This window comes from Haliotis cracherodii, unplaced genomic scaffold (genome assembly GCF_022045235.1).
Source record: "Haliotis cracherodii isolate W230 unplaced genomic scaffold, xgHalCrac1.p SCAF_21, whole genome shotgun sequence".
Taxonomy (NCBI): domain Eukaryota; kingdom Metazoa; phylum Mollusca; class Gastropoda; order Lepetellida; family Haliotidae; genus Haliotis; species Haliotis cracherodii.
Window position 1 is genome coordinate 12,516,914 of NW_027266277.1, and position 12,317 is coordinate 12,529,230.

Below are 12,317 nucleotides of genomic sequence, written 5' to 3' on the forward strand. Positions count from 1 at the left end.
CTCCATAGCAACACAAGTGATCGATAGATTTCCTGACTTGAAATGTAAAAAAATGAAATTTCTGGAAGATACAGCTGATTATGATCAAGTTGATGTCTCATGCAATTTCCTATTTTGACTTAAAGGAATACCATTATATCCATATTTGTTCTGGTGAACTTGCCTTACCCGTGCATGTGTTTGTGAGGGGTGCCGAAGTTAGGGCAGGATCAGTTCACCTTTCCGCGTTCACACGGCATCATCACTATTGATAGTGATTCATAAACATGTGCTTATGATTTAGTCGAAATCGTACAATAACTCTTTTCGTGATTAGGGAAATGTTTTTCGTTTTGTTATTAGTAGGGTACTAAAAAAACAATCTTTTAATATTGTTGGTGGGTTTCTCTCAAATATCAAGAAATGTTCTCCAATAACAAGACTAAAAAAGCAAAAAAAATGGAATGTCTTGAAGCACTGATATTGTGTCTTACAAAAACACATATACCACAGCATTACTCACGTCAATGTGGACAATCTGAGGAACTGCTTATCATCTGGTTCCCATATAGTATAACATCCCCCGCCCCCCACCCCCCCCCACCCCCAAAAAAGAAAGAAAAAAGAAGAAGAAAGATTCACGTCCATGCCAGAGTACTATGAGCCTTGATTATCCACCAAAGCAGATTCCATTTGGAGAAAAAGCTATCATCTAAAATCGAGCTCTGAAAATCAATGACACAGTGGCCAGATGATAAGGATTATCGTGTCCTGCTCTACTGGTAGCAGCCGCTACTCACACCATTTGCATGAAAAAGTAAGTGTTCGTTTCTTGCCAAACGCCGTACTCAGAAATGCTTCTGCGGGAAACGTCACATTGTTATACATATTCATTCAATAGGGGTGTTTGTTTCTGATTAATGTTTTTAGAAATGTGCACATCAACTTGCACATCTGTGCATTGGGGTTGAGTCTGTGATGTACTGTAGTACACAGTAAACTACGGTCATAACGAACTAAAAGAAACCATCTATTTTAGTTCGTAAAAACCGTAGTTCGTTATAAGCATATATACAGCATATATGACCGGGACTAAAAATAAGTTCGTTATATCGGTCAGTTCGTTATAAACGTTGTTAACTGCAGTTTGCCTACATATTTCTGATGTAGCGTTTACTTTGCTAGGAGTCTTCAATGAAATCCCAGTCGGGACGGCACCTAGGGTGGGATTAACATCATTGATCATTGGTATACAGTATTGATCTTTTAAATTTGTATTGACGTTCCTAATCGTCAGTTGTCCGAAAACGAGGTATCCGCCATTACGTAATCCGGACAAACGGGGTTTCACCGACACCTGGTTGTCATAATTCCTTTTCAGTGATCCATTCATACAATTTGATCATTATTTTGCCTTCTCCGCCCTACGGAACCTATCTCGGCAGATTTTCGAGACGGATAATTCTCTGGCGCTGACGTTTCGAATGTGCCATGTACGATGTACCATGCGCATGTTTAGCGATTTATTTGTTTTAATATAAGGCCTAGACATCGTGTTGTGGGGCGTAAAACTACATCCTTTTATGTATTCATCAGTAGTGTTGTCTGGTAAGCACAATGAGATTCTTGAATATAAACAGTTTCTTATTAAAGTTGAATTGTATTTCTATCATGCACATTTGAGATTCTACCTCACACACTAAAACTTCCTTTTTCAACAAACGCTAATGTCCCCCATGTGTTGTATGACTTTATATGACATTTTTCTTGAAATCTTTTAAAGGTCACTCAAAACAGATGCAAATGTTAAGTGGTTGTACTTCCTATGTCAGGAAGAAACATCACTAAGAATATGGAAATCAATGCTGGTCTAAATTCGACATATTCATTTGGGACTATTCTGAAAAAGCTTGTTGGTCGAGAGAGAAGTTTCCTAAATCGATGAGCTTGATACTCTCAGCAGCGTTCCAACTCGGGTTATGAATGTTGTATGATGTTTCTGATCGGAACTGCTACGCTGCAGGGAGTTAGTGCCATCAACAGGACGACATGCTAATTGAGGGATTTGGGTATGGCAGGACTCGCTCTAGGCACATGCCTTGTAGTCGTTGTGTCGAGGGGCATTCCGTCGATAATTATTTGAGACAGGGAATCTTTTCTCTGTGAATTAGGTATCGACGGAGATATGCTGTTCTTGAAGGCATATGTTCTGGTAACTGGCCTTTGATGGCATGGAGGCCCATTTTCATTTCAGAATAGAGCCTTGTGAATATCTGAATGAACTCTGTATGCTTGTATTTGATCTTGAAAGTAGCTCGTTTTCACCACGTTTCCACTTTGAAAACAACACACAAGTCTTCGGAGCGGCCTCTGGCAGTTGTTGTCCACGCTGGAAATACACTGTGGTGAATGACCTCTTGTGGAATAATCATTAGAACAGGAACACAGCTATCTATTGAGGTGACCTCATCACAGCCCTAGGTACCACAGTAATCCCGAGATGGTATTCAATCGACGAGTCCGGACTATGTCCCAGATTATAGAATCTCATGGAGTGTGAGTGAGTGAGTTAGGTTTGACGCTGCGTTTAACAGTATTCCAGTTATATCACGGCGTGTCAGCTTAATGTGGGAGGAAAGCCCGAAGTGGTGCAGGTCTCAGACATTTACCACTTCGGTGAAACACACGAGCACGGGTATGGTGCTGACAAACCTAGAAACATAATCGGGGCAAACCGGGATTCGAACCCACAATCATAGGTTTCTGGCGTGCCCAGGGGACGGAATTTCATGGAAACATATAGTGTTCGTGTGGCCATTTACAACAAACGCTAGAGAAAGAGTAGATGATTCACATATATGTTATTAATAAGATATAAGTACAATGCATCAGTGATTATTAACGGTTGTATGGTCTGCGGTCTCAGAAATATCGTATTCAGGCGCAGTACAGCAGTATATATAATCAATAACGCCACACTCAATACTAAACTCGGCAACCTTTTCGCTGATTTGAAAATATAATGTCTGATGGAATATCCTATGTGCCATATGTTCTCGTGTTTTTTCAGGTGAATAGTTGATTTGCCTTTGCATGTGTGACGGGTGTCACCGGTAGGGCAGTCTTTGGAGTTCACTGCGAGGTCAGGCTCGCTAACATGGGTGATTGTGTGTCAAAGTTGGCGGTGCTTTCACAAACATGATGTCAGAGGTAATTCCCTATGTTGACCTTTTAGGTGAACAATTGGTTGCCTTTGCATGTGTTTGTGACGGGTGCCACCCGTGGGGCAGGATACGCTTTTCGCGAACACCCGGTATCATCTCTATTTGACAGTGACTCATAAACACATGCTCGTGATATAGTCGGAATCGTACAATCTACTCTGCTTTTGGCAGAGATTTCTTCTGGAGTTTTGTCGCTTTTATTGTCTAATTGAACTGTTATAATGGACCCAATTACATGCATTTTCAGAGAGCTCGAAAGTGATATGCATGATATAGACATTTTCGAACCCTGCATCAAATTACCAGTGCCAGAATGTTTTCAAATATTCACACAGTCGAACCTCGTTGTGTCGAACTTGGATGTGTCAAATTTCCGGTTGTCTCGAACTCAATTGGGATTCCGAAATAGCCAAATTGAGCATAAAATTCGCCTGAGCATAGTTTTCGGAAATTTGCTTTGTTGTTTTTTCTTGAACCCCGGTGGCTCGCACGACAATGTACCGCAGTCTCTGTTGTATATTTGAAGATGGGCGGCGCCTTTGATGTGGCATCCAAACATGATAGAATTTAGAAACAATTTTCATATTATTAATATTTATACCATTATTGCTTTTATTTTTATTTTTATTTTTCTTCTTCTTCTTCTTCTTCTTCTTATTATTATTATTATTTACAGATTAAAATAAAAAAATGCAGCAACGTGGGTTTGGGTGATCCTGGCACAGTCAGGCTGGTTAGGCTCATCATCAGCTCAGAACCCTTGCCCCCTCTACACGCAGCCCTGACAGCGAATGGGACTTCTCCCAGGAAGCGCTGCGTAGTCAAACCCACCCAGAACTTTTCGGAGAATGTGAAGACTCCCCAACACTGCAGTCCGCTGCATTACCCAGATTGTCAGAAGGGCTGTATTCCTGGTAGCAAACCCAGGTACTCTCCCGATGTCAGTCAACAGTATCAAACCTAAGGCACCGAGAACAATGGGGAGTCGGACAACTTGGTACTTGGGATGCAAGCGTGACATTTTGAAAGCAAGGTCTGCCAATTTGCCATGTTTTTCTTCAATCTTGTCAATCACATTACTGTCAAAAGCAACAGAAAATTCAATGATATAAATGATTTCATTGGGATTTATCAATAAGGACAAAGATCAGGTTTGTTGGCCTGGATATGTCTGAGGCTGTATACGGGCCTCTTCCAAAGGATTTTGTATTTATCATTTTCCATGACGCCCTCTACATATTCCGGATCGTACTATGGATGGACCTCTGCATGGCGAAGATGGTAATAAGGCCAGACGACTTCATCCAAGAGAAGGACTCTACAGGATTGCTGATCTTCTCAACACACTGCACATAACTCGATGCAGTGGTCGTTCAGAAAGCCTCTCCTTGAAAACCTGAGTCTGGGCCGATTTGATATGGCACTTCGCTTGGCTGACACTCATTTCTGTACCGTCCAGCAGTACAGAACAATCAACAAAATCAACACTGACATTGAGATTATGTCCCACGTCCTTGGCTCGTTTTAGAAAACTGTGTAATGCCTTGTTTTCATCATGAGTCATGACATGCTTCACAAGAGTATCATCAGACAAATAAATGTGTGCAAAAGTGCACAAAACAATTCTGTCCTGAAGAGCCTCCACATTAATCAAACCACGCCCTCCCAACCATAATTGGTAAATATAAGCAATTGAGGGAAGAGTGAGGGTGGTGGGATCTATTGTCTGACATGATTCTTCGCGTGAGGAATTATTATCAGTGTTATTATTATAATTATTATTATAATTATAACTAGTATTGTTGTTATCATTATTATTATTAGTATTATTATTATTAGTAGTATTATTATTATTAGTAGTAGTAGTAGTAGTAGTAGTGGTAGTAGTAGTAGTAGTGTTAATACCTCATTATGTGAGCTCTTGCAAGAAACAAGCGGCAAGTGAAGGTACAAAATTATCGCTTCGCCATTCGACCATTTGCACAAACATCGGGCGAGACATGGCACTGTGTGAGTCCTTAAATCCCCAATAATGGCCTCAGGATAGGTTCTCCCTCAAGCTATTAAGTACGATTCTTGCCATGTGCTCGCAACGCATCATCTGGCTAGAAGCAAGAGATTTGAGTCTATAAAGGCGCTCTGAAGTGGCAAAACAACCGCTGTTTATCATAATGCTGTCAGCGACAAAAGCAGCGTTGTTTACAGCTGATTCTGATGTAGGTCAGGTCATGATCTAAAACAGCACAACAATATCCTGTAAAACTGGAGAAGATCCATGTTTTTGTTTACAAAGCTGGATGAAACAACAGTGCATGGCGGTGTAGCTTGGCTCATATGGCCTTTGGGATTTGAATGTTCTTCTAGAATGGTCTTGATTTCATATTGATGACCTTTCGCATCATCTGACGGTTGTCAACGGACTCATATGTCGCTGAGAGCAAGTGATTATTATGCCTTGAGGCAACTGGGTATCATATTTATGGTTTGAAGGAACGCCTGTATGTGAATCATTCTGGAACATCGGGATTATTCTTGTTGTTTGATTATCCTTCGAAACAGATTCCACTGGTAAAAGGCAAACTAGTGATGAAAATAATACATAAAACAATATGTGGCCATGTTATGATTGACGACAGCATACACATGACAATCACGCTTATTTGTGTATATATTCATATAATATACTTGCATAAGTACATACAGGTAAATATTGATTAAATATAATCAATCATTTTATTCTTTATGCATATTAGGACCGCAGGTTTTCTAATGAGTAAAATAATCAAGAGTAAGAATGTACACACTTAAACTCTTCTCATCACTATGCACAGTGAAATTAATTCCCCCATCTTCATTGCATGAGTGTACGTTATGTACACGTCAATTGTTGTGATTTTTGTTTGTTTGTTGTATAACGCCACACTCAGCAATAGTCCAGCTATATGACGGCGGCCTGTAGATAATCGAGTCTGGACCAGACAATCCAGTGATTGACATCATGAGCATCGATCCACGCAATTGGGATACGGTGACATGCATCAACCAAGTCAGCAAGCCTGTCAACTGTTGTGAGGTACACATTGATGTGATGCATGTAATATTGCCGAACAGTATGATATAATACATCATCTTCGAATAACCACTTCGTTTTGTTTCATTTTAGCCACCATCAAACATGGATGTATACTTAAGAATTGACTGTCGCTTTGTGTGAGTTCATTGGAGGGCCAAACTTAATAGAGTGAGGGCCAAACTGTATGAACGCCGCTCCAAACTCTATGAAGGTATTCAAATGAACTCGTACAAAGTGAAAGTCAATTCTTATATTTTTATCACTATTTTTCACCTCGAAGGATATGGATCTATTCACAATTTGATTTGGTACGTGTGACGTCATCTTTACAATGACAGACTTACAACAATCTGTTGTAACGATGAATGAAGTAGTTTTTCATCAGGAGAGGTGATATGAGCGTATGTGTGCTCATATTGTTCCACAGTGACATCTTTTGTATTTTGTTTACAACAAATATATTCAAATAATTTCATCATTAGATGAGAAAGGTCAGTTAAGAAGTACCCCAGTAGGCCGCCTCCGTGGTCTAGTGGCAGAGCGTCTGCCCCTAGATCGAAATTTAAAGGTCGGCGATTCGATCCCCGGCTATGTCATACGAAAATACATTAATGGTCTGGCGCTCGGCATCAAAGGGCTAAGACAAATACTGGTCGGCTCGGAGTCAGTATACTGTGTCTGAGTGGGGTATTCATGTTGAAGCTGCGGCATGATATCTCAGTGAGCTAGCTCTATAAAATCGGCGTTAGTCCGGACTAGTACACGCACGCGCACGCGCACGCACACACACACACACACACACGCACACGCACACACACACACACACACGTGCATGCATGTCACTATATAAATGCAACATCTTGAACGCGACGTTAAACCTCATTTCACCTCACCTCAGTAAGTCAGTCACAGTGACAGCGCATCGTAATTCATTTACATCAAGTTCAAGACGTCAAAATGGCCGACACGATAAACGTGACGGTAGCGATTGCCGAAGTTATAAATGAACCTGTACTGACTACAAGTGTTAGTCACCATTGATCAGTTGTCCGATCACTGAAAGGAGATTGTAAGATGTGTCACACAGATACTATGGTAAACTCATAGATTGCTGAATTTGCTGTAGACTATCACTGTCAGTTGAGACACAGATCGAGTCGATACTACAATAGTTTGGATGTGCATTTTCTGGTTTTGTTCACCAGGATGGGTTGTAGCGAGCATATTCTGGACCCGGAAGTATATATGGAAGTTCAGTAGTGATACTGTTAGATACCACCAGTGAATAATATCGAAGCCGTGTAGTTATTCTACGTGAATGAAGGGTCTATTGACATCGTCTAGACCTATAAACCGTGTTCAAGCGATTGTTGTCAATGGTTTATCTGATTACAAAGCATATTTACGACCATGAAAATCATTATTGTGATAACATCTCAAGGATTAAGCACTAAGGTATATCAATAATCGGATATCGTCCAATAATGGTCAAATACAATTCCCTTCCCCTGATTTACCTGCCCATAAAAAATATATTAAGTATTTAGATCCTTGCATTGAGATTCTGTGCAAAAGAAATTCCATAAGACTGCACATCGAAAACGATTTCCACTTTCCAACAGTCAACTTTTCCTCTTTGTCGAGCAATATTCCAGCAGCTCCAACCTTTGATGTCTACTTTCCACATTTTTAGGTACAATCGAACATGATCTTTCTACGAAGATTTCAAAGAACGTCCTTAAAAGTTGTTTGATCAGGGTTGCAGCATTGAAGGCCATAGTAAAGCTTTCAAAATGTTTTATGACATGTGAGGAGAAATTTCAAATTTGTCGCATCATTGAACAGAATGATGTCCACTGCAATTCCCTTTTTTGACTGTTGCCATATGGTCCCGTGTCTGTTGAGGTGAACAGTTGCCTTGCCTTTGCATGTGTCTGTGCCGGGATACGCACCTTTTCCCGAATATGTTTTGATCACTTCTAGAAAGTGAATCAGATTCATAACTGAAATCGCACAAAGGACTCCGCCTTCATCAGAGATTATGAATAAGGAAATGGTTTTGTCGCTTTTATTTATCTAACTCCAAGTAATCCATATTAGCATTGATTGTGTGATAAGTTCTCAGAGATTAAGTTCTTGTATGTTCCTGTAGCCATGTTTAATTGCAAAGACTATCGAATAAGAATTTTCTTAACGCGATTTACTATTTTAGAACTGTAGGCGTCATACTAACATATACATATCTGTTGTAACATGTTGACGAGAAATGCAATATGATGCTGATATGTGATATTCTCACTTCAGGAAACAATTCTAAATGAAAAGCTATTTATGGACATGACTTTAATAGCATTGGTCAATTTCGAGCTAGAATGTGTAGTATTAGATGACACTACTTAATAACTAAACGCGATATGTCTGGGCATGAACATTGATCTATTCTGTATATACATGTGTCTGATGGACCGGGGACATATTGAATATGTATGGCTCTCAGTATCAGCTGTCTGTATGCTTTTACCATTATCCTTGTTAAGGAGTGATTGATTGAGTTTGGTTGATTAACGCCGCTTTGAACATTATTTCACTTCTATCACGCAGTTTTAGCGTAGGTGATGTATGGCTTAGGTATTTGGCATTTTGATGAACTCCACGATCACAGGTATGATGCTGACAATCAATGATGAGGATGAACCTTGGATGCACGATCAGATCGATGTTTCTGGCCCGCCTTGCAATTAGAGGCGGCTCTCTGCACAAAAAAGTGCTGCACGTTGGACGATTTGCAGGACTGGGCCACCGATGACACGTCCTTGGTTAGGAAATACAACCTAACTGAATATGTGATAAACTAAATTACAACAGAGATGTACCAAGTATCACGTCTTCTCACGAAATGTCGATCATCAGTGTCTAAATACAATTAATTCCCAAATAGTCTATCTGTCACAACCTGGCATTATGTTATTTTAGAACACAAATTTTAGTTATGCATACTCATAAGCTGGTCGTAAGAGGCGTCTAACGGGATCGGGTGGTCAGGCTGCTGACTTGGTTGATGCATGTCATCGGTCCCAATTGCGTGGATCGATGTTCATGATGTCAATCACTGGATTGGCTAGTTCAGACTCGATTATTTACAGACCGCCGTCATATAGCTGAAATATTGCTGAGTGCGGCGTTAAACAACAAACAAATAAGCATACTGATATTAAACTGTATGTGGTAATAAAGCAGTTTAACGTTTTTAAACGCAATATACATTTGGACATATTTTAGGCGTAATTACTCGACAAGCGTAGTCACCCTATGCATTCATTTTGCGAACACCAGCTGTCATCACTGATTTCAGTGATCCATTCATACAAGTATCACCCCTATTTTACCATGCACGCCCAAGGAATCTGTTTCAGTAGATAACTGATACTGAATAATCTACGTTTATATTGACAATTCTTTGATTGAGGTATTTCATTTTGAGTTGAGATAGTTCATGCTGATGAGTCCGACATTGAAGCAAATAATAAATGAACTCACACAAAGTGACAGTTAATTCTTAAGTATACATCCATGTTTGATGGTGGCTAATTTAACCAAAAGTTATATGGTTTTTCCATGGTGATGTATTTTTATACAGGAATCATACTATTAAGCAATATTACATGCATTTGAAATGAAGCACAACTGAGAATCTGGCCTTCTATGATTTAACTGTTAACTGACGACAAAACAGACTCTCCCAGAGAATTTGTTGTTGCCATTCATAGACTGTTATAACTCCCTGCCTGGACAGTATTGCACGTCTCGATACACAGAGATACAAATAATCATTCATTTAAATGACAGAGAAAAGAGTATCTTCTTAGAGCTGTCGCGTTCATCTTAAGATATAACCTGAACAGCGGGAAGATTAGAATCTGACAAACACATAACCTACTAGGTATTTGTCTTCATTTTTCCTTTGATGTTACCAAGCACAGACGCGTTATTTTCTCATGGTTAGGTGTAATGACAGTGTACGTCTATTACCAATAATTCATGCTTTTTCATATGTGCCGTAATCATAGAAGGATAAAGGGTGTTGTCATTTATATCAAGGAGTGGACACGAACACCATGTACCTTATACGAGTTGCACTTCAGGGTGTTTTATTGAGGTGTTTTATCATGGTGATTTTTAGTGATGTAATGTGATCAAATGTCAAGACAAATGAAACACACAATTTATGCATCTGTTACTCTTTATTTCCATATGAAAGGGGGAGACATATTTACAAGTTGTATTAAGTTATTTTTTGCTCCAAATCAATTATTTGTTTCACCTGTTTATTGCTTCCTCTGAATCATTGCATCCTGTCATATGCTTCACTGCTTGTGACCATATGCACAAAAACATATAATAATAATAATAATAATAATAATAATAATAATAATAATAATAATACACACTCAACAATATTCCAGCTTTATGACCATCACGGTCTGTACATAATCGAGTCTGGACCACATAATCCAGTGATTAACTTCATGCGCATCGATCTACACAATTGGGATGCGATGACATGCATCAACCAAGTCAGCGAGCCTGACCACCATCTCGTTAGTGGCCTCTTACGACAAACATTGTGGCTTTTTACGGCAAGAACGGGTTGCTGAAATATTTTTAAAGCTTTGCTGAGGCCTTAATGTTGTAACCTTGATCAAGCATTTTTTACAAGAGCCCCAAGACGCTCTGTGAAACAATGCTAACACCGTGAACATGGTTATTCAGATGATATTTAGTTTGGAAAACTACAACTAGCAAATTTCAATGCTTTATCATACATATCAATCATGTATATGCCAAACTACTTTCTGGATTAAGAACAAAATCAAGTGCTTTAGCGAACATATCTGTCATTTTATGTTTGACATTGTGTTGTACTGACTACCAACACATGCTAAGAAAAGCCGACTGGAACACTGGTGGACCAGTTATATATTAAGGCATCTAACACCAGTGTACCAGTTATCTATTAGGCGCCTAACACCAGTGTACCAGTCATCTATTAAGACACCAAACACCAGTGTACCATTATCTATTAAGGCACCAAACACCAGTGTACCAGTTATCTATTAGGCGCCTAACACCAGTGTACCATTATCTATTAAGGCACCTAACACCAGTGTACCATTATCTATTAAGGCACTGAACACCAGTGTACCAGTTATCTATTAGTCGCCTAACACCAGCGTACCATTATCTATTAAGGCACCTAACACCAGTGTACCAGTTTTTTTATTAAGGCACTGAACACCAGTGTACCAGTTATCTATCAAGGCACCTAATACCAGTGTACCAGTCATCTATTAGGCACCTAACACCAGTGTACCAGTTATCTATTAAGGCACCAAACGCAAGTGAACCAGTTATCTATTAAGGCACTGAACACCAGTGTACCAGTTTTTTATTAAGGCACCAAAAACCAGTGTACCAGTTATCTATTAAGGCACCAAACACCAGTGTACTATTATCTATTAAGGCACCTAACACCAGTGTACCAGTTATCTATTAAGGCACCAAACACCAGTGTATCATTATCTATTAAGACACCTAACACCAGTGTACCATTATCTATTAAGGCACTGAACACCAGTGTACCATTATCTATTAAGGCACAAAACACCAGTGTACCAGTTATCTATTAAGGCACCAAACACCAGTGTACCATTATCTATTAAGGCACCAAACACCAGTGTACCATTATCTATTAAGGCACCAAACGCCAGTGTACCATTATCTATTAAGGCACCTAACACCAGTGTTACAGTTATCTATTAAGGCACCAAACACCAGTGTACCATTATCTATTAAGGCACCAAACACCAGTGTACCAGTTATCTATTAAGGCATCCAACACCAGTGTACCATTATCTATTAAGGCACCTAACACCAGTGTACCAGTTTTTTTATTAAGGCACTGAACACCAGTGTACCAGTTATCTATTAAGGCACCTAACACCAGTGTACCAGTCATCTATTAGGCACCTAACACCAGTGAA